Here is a 19804-nt window from a genome sequence, read left to right on the forward strand (position 1 = left end):
AATTAGGAACAGGGGTGGGAGCCTTGCTGGGTTAAATCTCTCTCTGGGGCAGAACCGGAGAAGGGGGCTTCTCGTTGCCAACCCTGGCACCCTCCAGATGTTCTGGACCACAATTCTTGGTGGGATTTGTGGTCCAGAACATCCCAGCTTCCAAAGTCTGCCTCAGACGGGACCTGCAGTCTCGTTCCAGCTCCTTCCTCTTCTTGCCAACAATGTGTGTTGTTTTTCTGGCCACCTGAGTGCATCTCCTGGTTTCGGCAGCCTATGTGTAGGAGGCAGCCGTGCCCAAATAGATCAGGGATGATTCAACCCGTCGTGTGGGGCCACCCACCCCCCAAAAATCCAGCCACCATCCAGCCAAAATGAGTTCTTTTCGAAATTCCTCTTAAAGCATGTGTTTCTTCTACATGTAAACATCCTGCATCGCTTGGCAGGATGTCCCGCCGTCTTGTTATTTCTTCCTCATGGGGAAGCTATACCCAAAATAAAGTACACCCCTCCCCAAAAAAGCTGTATGTTGCATTATCCTGTTCTGAATTAGTGACCAAGCTTAGGGAATATATCAGGGTCTTTTTTACATGGCTTTAAGCCCCTTGAATGTATTAAAGGAGTGGAGTGTGTTAGAAGGGAAGATCAAGTAGGAGAAGCAGTTTTGAATTTGAGGTTGGTAGTGGGGTGTTATGGGGCATGTTGAGCTTTTTGCAAGCAAGAGTTAATTCTACTGTTCATGTTACATGTGTGTTTTAATTATCTGCATTCTGGTGTTTCTGTGAATCTGCCTTTCTGAAGGAAAAAAAAATTTGGCGGGTTCTTCTCAATAACATCAGTTGGAGAAAAGCCTACTCCACAGATTAGGTTGTGGGGAGAGAATTAGAGGGAAGCATCCTGAGGGGGCTGGAGGCTGAATGTGGACTGTACTATTTTAGGATGTTGGTAGGGAGTACCATTTTCGAAAGCTCTGCCATGTTAAACAAACCTTAGTGAGGAAAAATTAGAAAAAACACCCCTTGTCATGGGGAAGACATTCTATTTCGGATCAGTTTTTGTACGTGAGCTCTTCCCCTGGTCCAGGCACCATTAAAATTAAATGTGGGATCCCGCCTGGGTTCCAAAATGGTACAGCCCATTCCACTACCTCCAGGACTATACCACTTCATTCTGCTGTATGGCTAAGCCATACCTTAGTTCCCCAAATTTAATAACTATATTTACATTCTCTTGAACCCCTAGAAAGATGGTTTGGTCCCAGACTTATTTAACACACATATGCCCCCATACTCAAGTGCTGTTTTTCATCTAATGGGCAACACAGAGTTCAGCCACAGTGACGGTAACTTGGGGTCACACACATCTCGAAGTGGGCAAACAATGGTTTGCAGGAGCCAGGGGTGGGGAAGTTTCAGCCCTCAAGACTCCTAATTCCAATCTTCCTCAGCCACCATGGCCAAAGGATGGAGATTGGTTGTCTGACAGCATCGAGTGGGCAGCAAGTTTCCCCCTTCTCAGTGTATGCTACCGTCTGCCTGATTAGAACATAACAGTAAACTGTGGTTTGGCTGAACCAGGAAGGGGGGGGGTAGGAGCAAATCAGCCTCAAGCACAGTCACTGTGGTTTGGCTATTGATGTGTGAATCCAGATAATATCTGTCCCAGAAGCTGATCCTAATGTATTGTTCTCGTTCTCTCATTAGTCTACCACTATTGTGCCCATATGTTTAAATGTTCAGTAGTAGCATAGCTTCCCCCCCCAAGCATCCTAGAAATGACTAGAAATGAGCCGAACAGCAGGTACCAGTTGCAGGTACCAGTTGCAAACCAATGAAACCGTTTTAAATTTTTTTTGGTTCCCTTGTTGAGTGTCTACAGTTCTGAATGCCCACGCTTTTATACTCCTGTCAAAACATGTTGAGGTTTTATTTATAAAGTTTCTTATCTCAAGTTTTTTGTAATCTTAAATTGAAAAGACGTCTTTTGTGACAAGTTTGGAGCTTGTTATGTTTGGAGCTATTAAAAATTGGGTAGTTGCTCAATGGATCCTGTGTGTTGTTCTTGACAACAGGGTGCTTGCCAGCCAGCCTTGCCCTATACCAGAATACTCCATTCCATCTCTTCTCCTCCCCCCCCCCCAAGCAAGTAGATTGTATTCTGTCACCACTGAACACAACTGACCACTGTGGGCTGTTTCCCTCGCCCACTAGTTAAGGGCTCTTCTTGCCAATAACCTTTTAGGTACTTCGGCAAAACTTGAGAGTTTCTCCAGGCCTATTCATGTATACAGTGGTACCTCAGGTTACACACGCTTCAGGTTACATATGCTTCGGGTTACAGACTCCGCTAACCCAGAAATAGTGCTTCAGGTTAAGAACTTTGCTTCAGGGTGAGAACAGAAATCGTGCAGCGGCAGCGGTGGTGCTTCAGGTTAACAGTTTCAGGTTAAGAACGGACCTCTGGAACGAATCAAGTACTTAACCTGAGGTACCACTGTATTTCCATTTTGGCTAAATAATGATTGGTACCCACCTGTTGAGGTTCAGAACTAGAGGGAATGTCACTGTTAAAGTGGAGTGGTTAGAAACCTGAAGAGCAGCCAGCATTCCATACTGCCACACTTCGTTGCAGATCCTGCTGAACATGATAGGTTCCTTTTCTTAAAAAATGGAATATCCAGGTTCAGAGGCAATATACCCCCCATTCCCCCCCCAAAAAAAGAACCTGGCGTTTAGTGTACAGCATAGGAGGGTTGTTTGTGCTTCCCAGATTCCACTGGGGCTTAACCTGCAAGTTGCCGCTGAACATTTCTCTCGATTTTTTGCCTACCTACTTTTACAAGCCAAATGGTGAGAGAATCATAGGAAGCTGCCTTGTACCTGAGCCAGGCCATTGATCCATCTAGATCTCCTCAACAGTGGGGTATGGGGTGGCACTCTGCCCATGCTCAGGGGCATGTGGTGTGACATGCGCTAAAATTTTGCAGAACATGGACTGGCAACTTTTAACAGGCAGCGTCAACAGATAGTGCTGCAAACATATAACAAATATTTCTTATGGATTTACATCTCTTTTTTTAACCAATCAATTTTTATTAGTTTTCCAAATTTTAAATTAACAATTTAATTAGAATTTAACACCAATTTAAAAATTACTTTACCATCCATTCCTGTTTCTATCGTCTGCATGTGCAGTTCCTGTTTAGACATTTACCTGACTATTTTCCCAATTAATCAAATACAATTAATCTTCCTTTCTTGATCCATATAAATCATTAATCATAATTACTCCAATACGGTTTGCTTATCCTGTCTTTGTAGGTTCACAACATTCTAGTTAACAATGCTCAGATTTTACAGACCTTACTATTCTCTTTTCACAAAGCTGTGTTTTGTGACACCTTGGGGATTTACTTCTGAGTAAAATACGCGTAGGACTACACTGCAGCAAATTTGTAATTGCATCACTAAGTGGCCTGCAGAGGGAAATAAGTTCTGAAAGGTGCAGACAGATTGCAAGGAAATGCGTAAGTCTCCTGAGACAATTCAGATAAAAGTTGAACCCTATGCAAAACAAGCCCCAGTGCCCATTCAGTGTTGGTAAATGGTGATAATGCAATCACCCTGGTCTTTGCTTTCTTGGTTAACAGCTGCAAGCAACCATTGCCTTTCTTCATTTGCAAATGAATAAAACGAGACTTCCTGATAAATTTTAGTCCAGCAGTTTGAAGCTGGAGCCTCCCTTTGGAATTAATTTGTTACTATTGATTCAGTTTTTATTGCAGAAGCCATCACAAACGCAAAACATCTAAAAGTCTCAAACCCATCCCCACTGCCCCCTACCCTATAAAAAACATTATTCAGAATAGTGGGTTGCATGAGCCACCAAGAAGGATATTCCCCCCCCCTCCGCTCTAGCAACCAGGGGATGACCAATCTATCTGACTCCATCTCTCCCCACTTCTCAAAACTCTTATTTTCCTTGCGTATGCAACATACATTTAAAGCATATCCTTCTCTTTCTCTCTCTCTTTCCCCACCCGCTTATCCTAGGCTTTGTAGTTTGTTAAGGGCAGTGGCGTAGCGTGGGGGGTGCCAGGGGTGCCAGCTGCACCGGGCGCAACATCTGGGGGGGGCGAGTCCAGAGGGAAGGGACAAGTTCCTTCCTCCGACGGGCTCCCCGCCGCCACCGCCAGCCTTGCGCCCTAGCGCGCGCGCGCCCCCCCCCCGCCGCCGCTGCGGCTGCGCTCCACTCACTGCTCGCAGGAGGAGCAGCCGCTGGAGCAGCGCTGATGCCGCCACCGACGCCTGGCCGGGCACGGGCAGCCTCCGCACCCTGACGCCATACCCTTCCTCCTTCCCTTCCCCCTTTTTTTCCAGAGCTGGGGGAGGGGGAGGTTTTAAAAGGGGGTCTTGCATTGGCGATCCTGCAGCACTTTGGGCCGCATGACGCGAGCGCGCAGCACGGATCAGCCACGACCCCACCCCGTGCATTTCCCGGGGAAAAGTGCTCCGCGTGGGAGGCGCGTTTCCCCTTCATTCCCTCTCGTGCAAATCCTCCTTGGGTTCCCTCCCCCGTCTTTCCTCTCCCTACCTCACAAAAGCCTCACCTCGTCGCCTCCTTGCTGCCTCTCGCCTCCGCAGGAGCGTTTCCCTCCGCGGAAGAAGGAGCAGGGCGCTTCTGCAACTTTGGATTGCAACTTCTTGCTGCTTCCCTGGGAAACAGAGCCCGGCCGGGTCAGTTGTCCAGCGGAGGGCCAGTTCCCCCCTCCCTCCCTCTCTCTCTCTCTCTGCAACCCTTGCACCCCCCCCCCCGCGTACTACTTGCAATGCAACTTCCGCGCTCCATGTGCTTTCATAGAATCTGTCGAGCTGGAAGGGAGCCGAGGGTCATCTAGTCCCACCCGCTGCAATGCAGTAATACGCCGCTGCCCCCTACAAGGGATCGAACCTGCAACCTTGGCCTTATCAGCGCCGTGCTCTTAAACTGAGCCATCCGGGCTCCCCTTTCCCCCACCTTCTTGCGTGCCTGTACCTGTCCGCGTTTTGCATTCTAACACTTGCAAGCTCCATCCTCCAGCAGTTCTCTGACGCCGGCTGCGCTTCCTTTCAGGCCAATACTTGGCAGCCATAAACTCGCACCGTGTCCAATATCCTATAAAAAGCATTAATCGGAATACCTTGCAACATTTCATCAAAGAAAATTGAGACGCCCTATTCCATAATAATACCCTTCCCATCTGACTGGGCTGCCCCAGTCACCTTGGATAAAAATATAATAAAACATGAAACATTTAAAAAAAAATTCCCTTCAGATGACTTGTGAAGTTGTAGAGTTACTTATCTCCTTGGCTTGGGGGGTGTCAAATAAAAATAAAAATAAATTATTTATACCCTGCCCATCTGGCTGGGCTTCCCCAGCCACTCTGGGCGGCTTCCAAAAAAATATTAATACGTCAAACATTAAAAGCTTCCCTAAACAGGGCTGCCTTCGGATGTCTTCTAAAAGTCTGGTAGTTGTTCTTCTCTTTGACATCTGGTGGGAGGGCGTTCCACAGGGCAGGTGCCACTACTGAGAAGGCCCTCTGCCTGCTTCCCTGTAACCTCACTTCTTGCAGGGAGGGAACCGCCAGAAGGCCCTTGGCGCTGGACCTCAGTGTCCGGGCAGAATGATGGGGATGGAGACGCTCCTTCAGGTCTACTGGGCCGAGGCCGTTTAGGGCTTTAAAGGTCAACACCAACACTTTGAATTGTGCTCAGAAACGTACAGGGAGCCAATGTAGGTCTTTCAATGTAACTTCATACATTATTATTGTTGTTGTTGTTGTTGTTGTTTAGTCATTTAGTCGTGTCCGACTCTTCGTGACCCCCTGGACCAGAGCACGCCAGGCACTCCTGTCTTCCACTGCTTCCCGCAGTTTGGTCAGACTCATGTTTGTGGCTTCCCCTCCCCATCCAGCTTGGTTTCCCTAGCCACTCGGAAACCCGAACCCTATGGAAATAGGGATGTCAAGGTTGCAGGTTCGATCCCCGCACGGGACAGCTGCGTGGTCCTGCATCTTTCCTCAGGGCCTGCAAGACAGAGCTGTTCCACCTGGCCTTTGGTTTGGACTCAGTGGGACCCTTATGTCTTCCCTCCCCTTACAGTTTTGATTTGTGGGCTACTTTTAAAATGAGGCTGCTTTTCAAATTGCATTTTAACCTGTATTTTAAATTGGTCCCTCCCCCCATTATGTTTCTATTGTAATTTTACCGGTGTTAGCCGCCCTGAGCCCGGCTCTGGCTGGGGAGGGCGGGGTATAAATAAAATGTATCATCATCATCATCATCATCATCATCACCACAGGGGGTTGGACTAGATGACCATCGGGTCCCTTCCGACTCTACGATTCTATGATTCTATAAAGTCAAGTGTTACCGGAAAAATCCGAGGGCGCGCTCGCACTTGAGTGCTAAAATCCACGGGTTAGGGGGCGCAAATTACTTGCCTTGCCCCGGGTGCTGACAACCCACGCTACGCCACTGCCTGAAACTGTTCATAACCTGAGGTACCACTTTAGCTGCTGCCGTGCCACCGCTGCACAATTTCTGTTCCCATCCTGAAGCAAAGTTCTTAACCCGAGGTACTATTTCTGGGTTAGCGGAGTCTGTAACCTGAAGTGTCTGTAACCCGAGGTACCACTGTAGCTGTTTTTAACTTTTTGTTAATCATTTTATCCATAACCACTCTGAGGGTTTTTCTGACAACAGTATATGAAACTCACACAAAATAAATACGTTCTTATCTGATCAACAATTGCATCCACACACCCATTTCCTCTGATTAAATTGTGTTCTGTCTTTAATTTGGGAAGTGGGGCAATGAAATGGGAGCTGTTCAGCAGGAGAAAGATTCCTATTTATGGCGAGTGGGGATTCGAACCCCTGTCTCCCAGCTGCTAGTCCAGCACTCTTGACCGCTATGGCTCTCAGTCGGGCTGGCTTCCAGACTTGAGAAGGCCCAAGGATAACCCTGCCCAACACCAAGAACCCTGCACCTTGGACTTACTCTTCCCATCCGGAGACAGGGGCCGAACGTTTGGTTGAAGAGTCCTGCAGGGTTATGCTATAGACCAAAGATCAATAGTCTTTTTATAGACCTCCATTATTACATCAGCTGCCTGACTATTCTCAACACTTTTATAAGAAGAAGCTCAATTATTTTGTATACCAAACAGATTTTTAATGGCTTTGGAGGTACTTGATAAAGCTTTATAATTCCATGAGCAATTAGCCTATGCTCCTCCCTACAATTTCTTAGACAATCATGAAGTCAACAAGTCTTATTCCAAGCCATGTTTCAGTGGCTAGAACAGGATCAATCACAACACAGAACCAAAGACCAGAGAGGAGGACAAGCATAGTTTTTGCTGCCTTGTTCCTAAACTCAGAGCAAGTTTCCACACTTCTGTCATTCAGGGCTGGAACATCCTATCGTATGTAATTCACTACCTATCAATGTGGGCTGGCTGCTTTGGCATAACCCCAGCTTCTCTCTGGATTTGAAGGGCCCAGCCAGGACCCAAGGAGTGGGTGGGTGGCAACAATTAGCACAATACAGAGAGAGTGCAAGCTGATCAACCACTGCACCAGCACTTAGCCAAATAAAGAGGTTGAAATCCAAGGCACAGGGTCAGTAGTAAATGCAGATCAGCAGTCACTCACTGCTAAAGACCCGTTGGGGGGAGGAGGTGCAGCAACAGTTATGTGCATCCGGAATATGACCACATATCGTAAGCTGCTCATCTAGCTCTTTTTAGCTGGAGATGCAAGTTGTGTGCCCCCCCCCAGAGATGTTAGAATCACAGACCTGCAGAATTAGAAGGAATCCTAAGGGTCATCTAGTCCAACCCCGAAATGCAGGAAAATGCAGGTGGCCGTTACAAAGGCCGAACCTGCAGCCTTGGCATTATCAGCACCACGCTCTATCCAACCGAGCTAAGTATCAGTATCTCAGCTCGCAGTCAGAGGTAACTGGCCTCCCCCGGGGCAAACCAAGTGAGATACTTGTTGACCTTCCGTCAACATCTCCCGTCAGGAGTGAATACCTTTCTTCGGTTGTGCTGCATCTCCCTTCTTTTTATTGTTAACTATTGCAGTGTGCGAGAAATAACACCAGCTTGAATAATTCCATTTTTGGTGATCATTGCGTTTTCCAGGTGGTATTTCAGTACCTTATGCCAGCCCTGTTAGGTAGGTCAGTATTTTCTCAAAATCAAAGTGAGATATTATGTTGATTTCTCTAGGTATGTATGGAATATAAGTCATTGGTCTTCTTTTGCAGTTTTTGCTGTTGCTAAAACAATGGAACTGTCTGCATACAAAAAGCACGACTGAAATCCAGTCCAGTACCATCACCGCAATCCTACTTAGAAATCTTACTTAGAAATCCGAGGGAATAAGGCAGCAAGCCGGCTCCCACTTACCTGGGAGTAAACCCCATTGAATTGCGTAGTACTTGCTTCTGAGTAGACATGGTTAGGATTGTGTCGCAAGTCCTGTGGAATGCAGTGGGCTTTACTACTAACTACACATGCAGAGAATTACAAAGCTATTAAATAGTAAAAACAAAAATGTAGGTTTCATTTCTGAAAACATTTATCTGAGACTCTGAGTAAGTTTATTGAAATCACTTGGATTGGTCTCTGAACATGTGTCCTATAGGGTTCTTTTGGGTGTTCATAGCCAGTGGAGGGAAAGATGATGCTCATCTTGCAAAACCTTAATCAATTATTGTAATAATAAAATGTATCAACTGACAAGTTAATTCCTTTTATAACTGTTTGCAGGATTGCGCTCAAAGGGAACAAAATTTTGGCCAAACTTGGGTTGGGTATAAATGAAGCTGACATTTTTAGCAATAAAAATATTAAATGAAATTGTTTTAAAGGATTTATTGGTGAGGAGACGGGACTGTTTGACAGGTCTGGAGTTACCACATGAGATTTCTTCCCAGCAATTGTGCATTTTTTCAACCCTCTAAAGTGTCCTATGAAAAGACTGTGTTGTTTTCCCACTTCCTCTCCAGGGATGACTATGATAAGGAGATGAAGGAAGCTAAGGTAAAGAAGAGGCATACACCAGCCCCAGCCAGGCCCGAGAAACCAGATCAGCAGGTCTATCACCCCTGCCGGAGAAGTGAGTTAAATCAACTGTCCATCTTCTCATGTTTCTGTTGTTGTAACAAGTACTCTGGCAAAGGGAGATGTCAGGACTCCATATTCCGTGCTTCAAAGAACAGGGCCCTTTGAAGGTTCTGCTGAAGCTTTTATTGGCACAAATAGGATGGGGCCAAGATGTGAATACCTTTTCCTGGGACCACATTTTATATGGGGCCAAGACAAACAGCTGCCTCCCTTGCTATTTCCTCTTTGCATTTCAGGTAGAGCTGAAACCATATCTGGCCTGGAGTATGAGGGATCCAGTGAAAGCAGCTCTAGTACAGAACCAGACCAGCTCTCTTCTGGACCAGCTCTCTTCTGCCTGGAATATGAGGCTGACAGTGGAAAGATCACTTCCATTGTTGTACACCAGGTATGTGACTGGGTGACATGCTGGGGCAAATCTAGGTTTCCTTTTGCATTGCTATCATGTCTGCTGCCTGGCCTTTTCCTCCAGATCCATAGTCCTTTGTTCTTTATCTTAATAATTTCATTGCATGTTTACTGCTAAAACACAAAATGAAATGAAAGAAAGAGTAAACTGAAGGATTGCCCTATCTGAAAAGAAATATGAAATTACTGTTTAAAGGATGGGTCTCAGTAATGGAGGAAATGGGAAGTTACTAATTTAAAGGTTGATTCCAGTAACACTGAGAGAAGTAGTGTGGCATCTGAATATAGACTGCATTTTTAATCAAGGCATATATTGGTTTATATCTTGATCAGGTAAATGGGCTTAGACTTTCAAAAGTTTCATGCCAGGCAGACCAGCTGTTCAGAGAGCCTTGGCAATGTTTTCCTAGACAAGGGAGGGGCCCCTTTGATCGATAGCAGAAAACAATTCTCAAAGTCGTAAAAGCTGGAATTACAGGCTGAAGACCAAGGTTACACAGACCCTACATAATTAAGAGTTTGGTAAACAGTAAAATAAAACCATGTGCCTTAAACTTGAGCCTAAGGTCAAAAGGCCAAGAGCACATGGAAAACAAACCGGCTGGAGAAGGGGGGAAGTGTGAACAGGGGAAGAGGCTTTTTTTTTCCTATTTTATTTTGAGGCTGTAAACTGTTCCTTCCTTGTTACTTTGAGGAAGTTTAAATATGCTGGCTTAAATGTAATTATGCAAAGGATTTAACAAATGTTAAATTCTTATTTCATAGAATCATAGAGTCCTAGAGTTGGAATAGACTACAGGGGCCATTGAGCCCAGCCTCTTGCCAGACAAGAAGACGCCATCAAATGCTGTCCTGATATATGGCTGTCAGACATTTGTTTAGAAACCTTCAAATGAAGGATATCTTTCAATGTTGATGTGAAACTCAAGATCCTTGACATATGTTTAAGATAAAAATTTAAGATTAACCATTTGTTTTAGAAGGCAATAGGGCAGGGAGGGCAAGAGGTGAGCTGGTAATTAAGATTCCTTGTTGAGACACATGTAAGATATATTACTACTTATTTGTCATTTATAGATGTAACAATATATAGCTCTTTGTGTTCCTTATAAGGACAGGAGGATGTGGGTGTATCTTTTAGGATTGGATATAGCAATCAGCCAATAGGAAATTCAAGCAGGCTGATTGAACAGAGGCAGCCAAAGGAGGAGCAAAGGGGGCTGGATTAAGGAAATATAAGGGCTGGCCATAATGGCAGGAGCCAGGCCAGAGCTTGGTAACCATATACCACTGTGCCTCTCATTTATTTGTCTGACAAATAAATAATTATTTTAATTTCTCTATTGCTGCGTTGAATATTTCATTCCAGCTAAGCGTTAACCACAAGCAGGGTGCTACATTTTATGGTGCCGTGACTCGGATAAGTGGTCTGCTGGAACGCAGCGCCTTCGCCTCACTGGACGGGGTACAAGAGAGAGGACAACTGTGCCTACCCAGCGCGCACTGGAAAAATTTTTTCCAGGGGAACGCAGCAGTCTCGTCTGTCTGATACCCTGCTCACTGGCGGCGACGGACCGGGGGGAAACGGAACCAACCAAGGGTAAGTGCACAAAGGGATTTTTGGCCCTCCAATTAACTGGGAGGAAGAGAAGTCTTGATCAAACTTCTGCGTCTCAGTAAGTGGGAACTGAGTACGCTAGGTGGTTGGATACATCAGATGGTGATCTGGTGGGGGAAAAGGGAAGAATGGGAGGTAGTGTGTGGTGAAGTATCTAACGCATTGTATGTGTGAGAAAGTACAGAGCAATCTGTAGCTGACCTGAGTGTGGAGTGGGTAGTACTTCGGTTCCCAGTGAGGCGACTCCATCTGGGCAAGGAAACCCACGAAGCGTGTGTGTGAGTGACTGAGTGGATACTTCACAGGGCCATACAATGGGAGTTGGGGGTTCAAAAGGGGAAAATACACCTCTTGAATGTATGTTAAATAATTTTAAGAAAGCCTTCTCAGGGGCATATGGAGTCAAAATGACGCCAGAGCGCTTGAGAACGTTATGTGAATTAGAGTGGCCGAATCAAAATATTGAATGGCCATCTCAAGGAACCTTTGATATAAATTTAGTAAGCAAACTTTGGTCTAACTTCGCCAAAGAGACTGGAGGGTGCCCAGAACAATTTTCATATATAGATTCTTGGCTGAGCACATTAAATAAAAATCCTCCATGGATAAGGGAATGCAAAGTCCAACGATGCAAATTATTGGCTGTAAAAGCCGAAGCTAGGAAAGGAATCTTGCCAAATAAACTCAAACCCATTTTTGAGGGACCAGAGGAAGAGCTGCTTCCACCTCCACCTTATGCTCCACATCGAAGGGAGCCTAATCCAAACACTCCACCAGTTGTAACCCCAAGGCAAGAAAGTGGAATGAATAATGGGGCTGGAGTCACAGAACTTGATTCCTTGATAGATTATGAAAAATATTTTCAGGAGGCATTGGAGTCCTATAATAAAGCCCAAGCAGAAGTGGTTATTCCACCTGTGAGTCCCAGTAGAACTCCATCTACAGTCTCTTTTAGTGAAACAACTGATTGCCTACCCCAAACCCCTGTACATCCAAGTCCTAGAGAATTATTACAGAAGTTACAGGGAGACCTTGATCGGTCAGCAAGCAATACAGCCACCTCAGGCTATGATAGACTTGGTGACTTCAATAATAAATACTCATAGTCCTACTTGGACAGATTGTCGCCAGCTCCTGAATACTCTCTTCACCACTGAGGAAAGGAGAGACATAATTGAAAAGGCACAGATATATTTGCGTGAGCAGGCCAGAGTGGGAAATATTTATAATATTGACCGTCATCTCCAGGACAACTTTCCCTTGGAAGATCCTAATTGGGATCCAAACAATGCAATTCACCTGGCCAGGCTTACCACCTACCGCCAGACGCTTGTGCAAGGTATCTGCAGGGCATGCCAGAAGCCCACTAATATGTTTAAAGTCTCAGGAGGGTAGACGTGTTACCCATAACACTGTTTTGTGTTCGGTGCACACCCACAAAAGACTTAAGTTGTCACCTTTTGAGCTCCTGTATGGGAGGCCGCCCTCCTTTGTTCAGGATATTCCAACTGACCTCAAACAAATAAGAGACCATGTGACACAGGGACAAGTGCAATCTCTCTCCCGTGTTTTTGTCTCTCTCTCGTGTTTGTTTGTTTGTTTGTTTTTATCTTAACAGGTGGGCCCTCGAGCGCACGCCGTGCAGCATTGCCGTGCCGATTCATCAGCTTCAGGCTGGCATAGCATATGGGTGAAAGAGTGGAAACGTGATCCACTTGCACCTAAGTGGCGTGGACCTTACACCGTCTTGCTCTCTACTCCAACAGCGGTGAAGGTAGCTGAGGTGACCCCCTGGATTCATCACTCCCGTTTGAAGAAGTCCGAAGGCAGTTGGACGTGCAAAGGTGACCCCTCTAATCCTCTTAAACTGACTCTCTCCAAAAACCCCTGTATCTAGCCCTACCGGGAACGGGCTAGGTCACGGGCAACATTAGACGACCGGCCTGCTGCAGCCACAACCTGGAAGCTGGCTGACCTGCGCACGCCTGAAGCTTGAGGAGCGTCTGAACCAGAGACTGTGAGCGGGAAGATTCTCTTATACAATTGATTGACTGCCCCCTTGTGGAACAATTATCAGGGATATTACACATTGGGGATCCTCGGGATATATGTTTTGGTCTTGGTGGTTCCCCATTTCTGTCACTGGGGGAATTATATTGGGACTAATAGTTTTCTGCTAACACAATAAGGTAATTTTTTGTGGAAGGAATGCATATGCTAGACATCAACATGATTTTATTATTAATCCTGATCCCTTGGGAAGGGGAGGGTCCTTGAATCTGACCAAATTTGCTAAATATGGATTCCGCTATGACCACAATATGTGGGTAGGTTTAGCTGAAATGGTAGCCAATGTTGCAAATAGGACCAATTGCCTTGTTTGCTCTCTCGGGCCAGATGATTCAGAGGGAGGTGTGCCCTTATTACCGATACCAATAAATGCCATTGGTATGGTAAGCGAAATGCTACACCAAACAGAAGTACAGAATTTCCCCGGATGGAACTCAACTAAACATTACGAGTTATACCTGTACAAGGGGAATTCTGTGTACATAAATCATCAGATGCAGCTGATTCTACCATGATAGGCTCTTCTCATTGTCACTATACTTGGGATTATATTAAGAATAGTCATACCTGGGCAAACGGTACTACCTATCGAACTCGGAATACCTTGCCCTGTGCAACCCCTTTTATTCATGCATGGAAAGTGGTATGGAACATAACTGTGACAGAGAAAGGCAATCTAACATCCTGCACTGTGAACTCTATACCCCTTGTGATATTTCGCCTTCTGTACTCCACGTACCAAAAACCTCAGACCCGATGGTTGTGGTGGATATGTGGAGAATGGGCATACAAGAAACTCCCTTCCAAATGGAGTGGGACTTGTTTCCTGGGATGGGTATTACCACCAATTTGGATTTTGCCCACTAGTTCAGCTAAGCGAACACGAAGAAACGCTGATATTTCTCATATAGCAGGAGGAAGTACCCAAAGTTGGAGCGATACTGATGATTGGCCACCAGAGCGCATTATAGCCTATTATGATCCTGCCTCCTGGAATCCTGGTGAGCTCATACAAGGGGCACGGGATCCTATTTATAATCTAAACAGAATAATTTGATTGCAAGCAGTAGTGGAACTTGTAACCAATGTAACGGCCCAGAGTTTGAGACTTATTGCACAACAGTTGGATGAAAGTAGAGCTGTCATTTTGCAGCTGAAAATGGGAATGGATTATGTACTTGCCAAGCAGAGAGGCCTATGTGGAGTCTTGAACTTGACAGGGAATGCCTGTTGCTTTAACATTTCAGATAATGGTGAGGCAATCCGTGTGTTGGCCACAAAGATGGAGAATATAGCACATGTCCCAGTACAAACATGGGAAGGATGGGATAGGGGATGGTTACCCAATGTCACAGGACTCAAAGGGATACTATTGTCTTGCTTGTTTTTCTTGACGGTAGTAGTGATGGTTTTATGTATGATGCCATGTATCATCTCATGTTTTAGAAGTACAATTAGCAAGATGATTTCGAATGAAACTCTACCTTATATCATGGCCCTATACACAGCTTTAACTCAGGAATATGATGAAGATCAAGCTATCAAGGACGCTTGGTAGCAAGGTCCTTGAGCTTGAAAGGGGGGATTGTGGCATCTGAATATAGACTGCATTTTTAATCAAGGCATATATTGGTTTATATCTTGATCAGGTAAATGGGCTTAGACTTTCAAAAGTTTCATGCCAGGCAGACCAGCTGTTCAGAGAGCCTTGGCAATGTTTTCCTAGACAAGGGAGGGGCCCCTTTGATCGATAGCAGAAAACAATTCTCAAAGTCGTAAAAGCTGGAATTACAGGCTGAAGACCAAGGTTACACAGACCCTACATAATTAAGAGTTTGGTAAACAGTAAAATAAAACCATGTGCCTTAAACTTGAGCCTAAGGTCAAAAGGCCAAGAGCACATGGAAAACAAACCGGCTGGAGAAGGGGGGAAGTGTGAACAGGGGAAGAGGCTTTTTTTTCCCTATTTTATTTTGAGGCTGTAAACTGTTCCTTCCTTGTTACTTTGAGGAAGTTTAAATATGCTGGCTTAAATGTAATTATGCAAAGGATTTAACAAATGTTAAATTCTTATTTCATAGAATCATAGAGTCCTAGAGTTGGAATAGACTACAGGGGCCATTGAGCCCAGCCTCTTGCCAGACAAGAAGACGCCATCAAATGCTGTCCTGATATATGGCTGTCAGACATTTGTTTAGAAACCTTCAAATGAAGGATATCTTTCAATGTTGATGTGAAACTCAAGATCCTTGACATATGTTTAAGATAAAAATTTAAGATTAACCATTTGTTTTAGAAGGCAATAGGGCAGGGAGGGCAAGAGGTGAGCTGGTAATTAAGATTCCTTGTTGAGACACATGTAAGATATATTACTACTTATTTGTCATTTATAGATGTAACAATATATAGCTCTTTGTGTTCCTTATAAGGACAGGAGGATGTGGGTGTATCTTTTAGGATTGGATATAGCAATCAGCCAATAGGAAATTCAAGCAGGCTGATTGAACAGAGGCAGCCAAAGGAGGAGCAAAGGGGGCTGGATTAAGGAAATATAAGGGCTGGCCATAATGGCAGGAGCCAGGCCAGAGCTTGGTAACCATATACCACTGTGCCTCTCATTTATTTGTCTGACAAATAAATAATTATTTTAATTTCTCTATTGCTGCGTTGAATATTTCATTCCAGCTAAGCGTTAACCACAAGCAGGGTGCTACAGTAGGATCCATTTTAAATGGTACTGCATGGAAAGACTTTTGCTAATTGAAAGCTACAGTCTTAAGCACACTTTCAAGGACCAAAAGGGACTTGCTTCTGAGCCTAAATATATACATCTTAAGATCTTGGTTTTGAGATTGTGGGATTTTTGTGCGGAATATAGTTATATATTAACTGCTGTGTAGAACCATCATTTTATTCTTTTCTTAAATGAAAATAAAAAAATATAACTTAAGTAACACAAGTTCAGTAAATATGTTAATTCCATTTACGAAAATAAACTACAGTTACAAGTTACTAAAAATAGATTGTCATGCAGAAGCTTAGCACTAGGTTAGGCCAAAATAGTGCACTTCCAGGGACGCGGACTTATAAAAAATATTGGGGGGGCCCGGGAAAGCTCATGAATAATAAATGAGCTCATGAATATGCAAATAAAGTGGCGCCGCCTCCTCGTGAGCAAATAGGGGAGAGCGTGCTGCGCCTATTAATCAGCTCCGGAGCGGAAATTGGGTGGAGCTTTTGCTCGGGAGGGAGGGCAGGAGGCATGCAGCCCGACCCTGTGCATTTTGGGCTGGGGGAGGGGCGCCGGAGATTATTGGGGGGGCGGAGCCCCCCCAAACGAATTTTTGAGGGGGCTCGGGCCCCCTCAAGCCCCATGGAGTCGGCGCCTATGTGCACTTCAAGCAGAAGTTTGCAAATCACCCAGGAAATGCATTCACTCCACTCAAGAGTACAGGCATCCCTCCTTTTACATGGGGCTACATTCCGGGTCCCGTACATGTAGGTGAAATCGCACAACATAGGGAGAACCCTCCATAAAGACTTTAAATGCGTGTTTTCCCCTGCTCTCCACCTCCCTCTCCCCTGTTCTTTCTAATCCAGACAAAAATATCTAGAGTTGAAGCTCTGGAGCTTGCTGAAGGATGTGTGGGGAAACTGCAGCAGCAGCTGCACTACCCCACACATCAGCTGTTAGGCAGGGAAGCCGCGCAGCCTAAATAAAGCCCCTCTGCACCCCAGGCCTGTTTGGGGCTTCTTCCACCACAGTGTCTTCTTCAGGTCTGAGGAGGGTTTCCTCATGAGTCATGAGGACTCTCCAGCTCTCTTCTGTCATTTTCTGGTATGATTCTATTTCTTTCCCAGCACTGTGTGTCTGTGCGGTTGCGCACAAGTTGTGTAAATGGAGGCATGCCTGTAGTTCTTATGTATTAATAACCTTCCACATATATCCAAAGGTGATTTATGAAATATAATAAAAACAGGTAAAAATAGTTCCAAAGCAGTTCCAAAGCAGTTTCAGAACCATAGAAAGTGGATGTATATGGCAGAAACCTATATAGCTGCCTAGGAAAGCTTACAAAATCAACAGTACTTAGGAAGCTGGCTGGCTTACATAAAACCAGGACACCCCAAAATTGTTGGGCTTCTTTTTGTGAAACCACCAAAATTACTGACCTTTTTTTAAGGAAAACCCTAAAATGCCAAAAAACATAATTTTTCGATTGACTTGCTTAAGATCCAGGACAAAGTGCCACCTTTCAGAAACGCCCCCCAGACATCAATTCCGCCTTTGAAATCCTGGTAATGTCCAGCAAAATCCGGACATACGGCAGCCGTAGCTTACAGGCTTTTCAGTCACGGGGTGGAGTGCAAAGGGTTTTGCTTTCGGAAATCTCCCTAGTGGTTTCCCATTCCCTGCGCATGGCAGTGTAGATGTTTTGAACCTGCCATTTTAATGGGGCCTTTCCTTCTTTCCCATAGGACAATGACCCTGATGAGGTAACCGAGAAGGTCAGTGCTCAGAACCAGCTGGAACCAGCTATGCGCGAGGCCCTGAGGCAGCGGGCGCAGGAGGAGCGGCGGGCGAAGCGCTGAGGGACTGGTCTGGATGCCTGTGCTGTTTGCTAATGCTTACCTGGGAAACCCTTTCTGGGAAGGGGCCAGTGGGACATGTCCCATAGCTGTTGGTTTGAAGCCTTTAAGAGGGGCAGGGAACTAGCTGAACCCTGGCACAAGGTGGGACTGGCCATTGTAGCTTCCTCCTCCTGAGACACAGCTGAGACACTGCGCCCTGGATGAGTGATGGGGAGGAGCAGTAGGAGAATCTCTTTTGCGAGCAGCTTGCGTTCCCTTGGAGACCTACACAGCAAGAAGCAGACCAGTTGAAACTTGGTCAGACGTCTCCTTTATAGCCCTGGGCAATTGGCTCATGACCAAACCTTCTGTCAAACCTTCTGTCTCCCCTCTCTTGGGATTAGCCAAACTGCTGGCTGTTGTATCTCTAGGTATTAGGTGAATACAGACCAAGGGGGACATTTCATATTGTTGCTCAGCAATCTTTCTGTGGGTGAAAAGTGCTTGGACCCATGTCGTAGCATTTGGGTGAGCACTTACTAGTTCCCTGCAATTTGTCTGGGCAGGAGACATAAGCAACTTTACAACTGGAATGCCTTAGGGTGATTGTGATTTGACCCAGCATCTCTCGGGTGGGACTGGCAGGTCAGTCTTCCAAGAGCAAGGGGGCTGTTGGAGTCAACAAGCCTTGTTCAGACTTAGACATGTCCTTTCTACAGCATATTTTTTCTGCCTGTAGACTCTTTCCCCTCAAAATAGGGCTGCATAGGTTGATTTTTAGCTTTATTTATGTTGTTAGAATATGGGCAATTGACTGGGTTTCATCCAGCATTTGGCGGGATTTTCTTGGGGCTAGGGATGCTGTTGTGCAGTGCTCTTTTCATCAACAAATCTGAAAAACACGCCACATGATTGTTAATAAACGCATGCAACTTGCTGTTTCGCATTAGTCCTTTGCTGTAGCTATGAACAGAATCTTGGAATTTGTTCTAAGGGCTTTGATCCTCCCATGACCCTTCCTCTGGAAGGAAAATATATTTCTGTCTGCCTATGTTTCCTGATGCAATTTTTTGTCTCCTTTTATATTTCAAATATAAGTTTACAGCATCCTCCATAAATCTGCTTTGAGATTTAGCTGCCTATAGAAACACAGGAAGCTTATTTCTGCCAGTGCAGGCTACTTGTTCATCTAGCCTAGTAGCTAGTTCTAAAAGGAGAAGGGATTTTATAAAATTGAGGCGGAGGCACACAAACACACAGCAGAGAGGGGGGTAATAATGGAATTTCACTCTCACGAATACTCAGTGGATTTTCCATAGTCAGCATTTGGTGTTTGCAATCTATTATTATTGGAAACTGGACTTGGAGGCCAAGACTCGGGCCCAGCCGCTCGTCTTGCCTGAATTGGTGCAGTGCCAGTCCACAAGGGTTCAGGCAGTGACCAGCAGGGTAGATGAGAAGCAAACACCTCAGAAACAAGTTCAGATATTTGTTGACTGTCTCTTTGCTCTTTGAATCTCGGAGCTTACGTCTGTAATATTTGTATCATCTATTCTTGTACTATCTCCTTAGTTATTCTGGGCTGTGTTTCCTCTGCTGAATCATTTGCTCCAAATTCTTCAGGTCGGGCATTGTTTTCTTTATCGGAGAAGACTGAGGCAAAGAAGGCATTGAGGAGTTCAGCCCTTTCTGTGTCCCCTGTTTGCATTTCCCCATCTTCTCCTCTGAGTGACCCCACTGTTTCTTTGTTCTTCCTTTTGCAACAGACATACCCATAAAAAGCCTTTTTTGTTGCTTTTAACCTTTCTAGCAAGCCTGAGTTCATTCTGTGCTTTAGCTTTTCTGACTTTGTGTCTACACGTGCTGGCTATTTGTTTGAATTCCTCTTTGGTGGTTTCCCCCCTTTTCCATTTTTTGTACACATCCTTTTTTAATCTTAACTCAGTTAAAAGTTCTTTAGATAG

General features: G+C 45.1%; 1 pseudogene across 1 annotated transcript; it reads left to right on the plus strand.

The window, feature by feature from the left end:
* The first annotated feature begins 8567 nt into the window (after positions 1–8567).
* On the plus strand, positions 8568–18777 carry LOC308581165 (UPF0561 protein C2orf68 homolog; annotated as a pseudogene). The gene is made up of 3 exons (XR_014013469.1): positions 8568–9164; positions 9409–9560; positions 17748–18777. The product of XR_014013469.1 is annotated as a UPF0561 protein C2orf68 homolog (transcript).
* Positions 18778–19804: the final 1027 nt, after the last annotated feature.

The sequence above is a fragment of the Podarcis bocagei genome, assembly GCF_964188305.1.
Source record: "Podarcis bocagei genome assembly, chromosome: 2".
Lineage (NCBI taxonomy): Eukaryota > Metazoa > Chordata > Lepidosauria > Squamata > Lacertidae > Podarcis > Podarcis bocagei.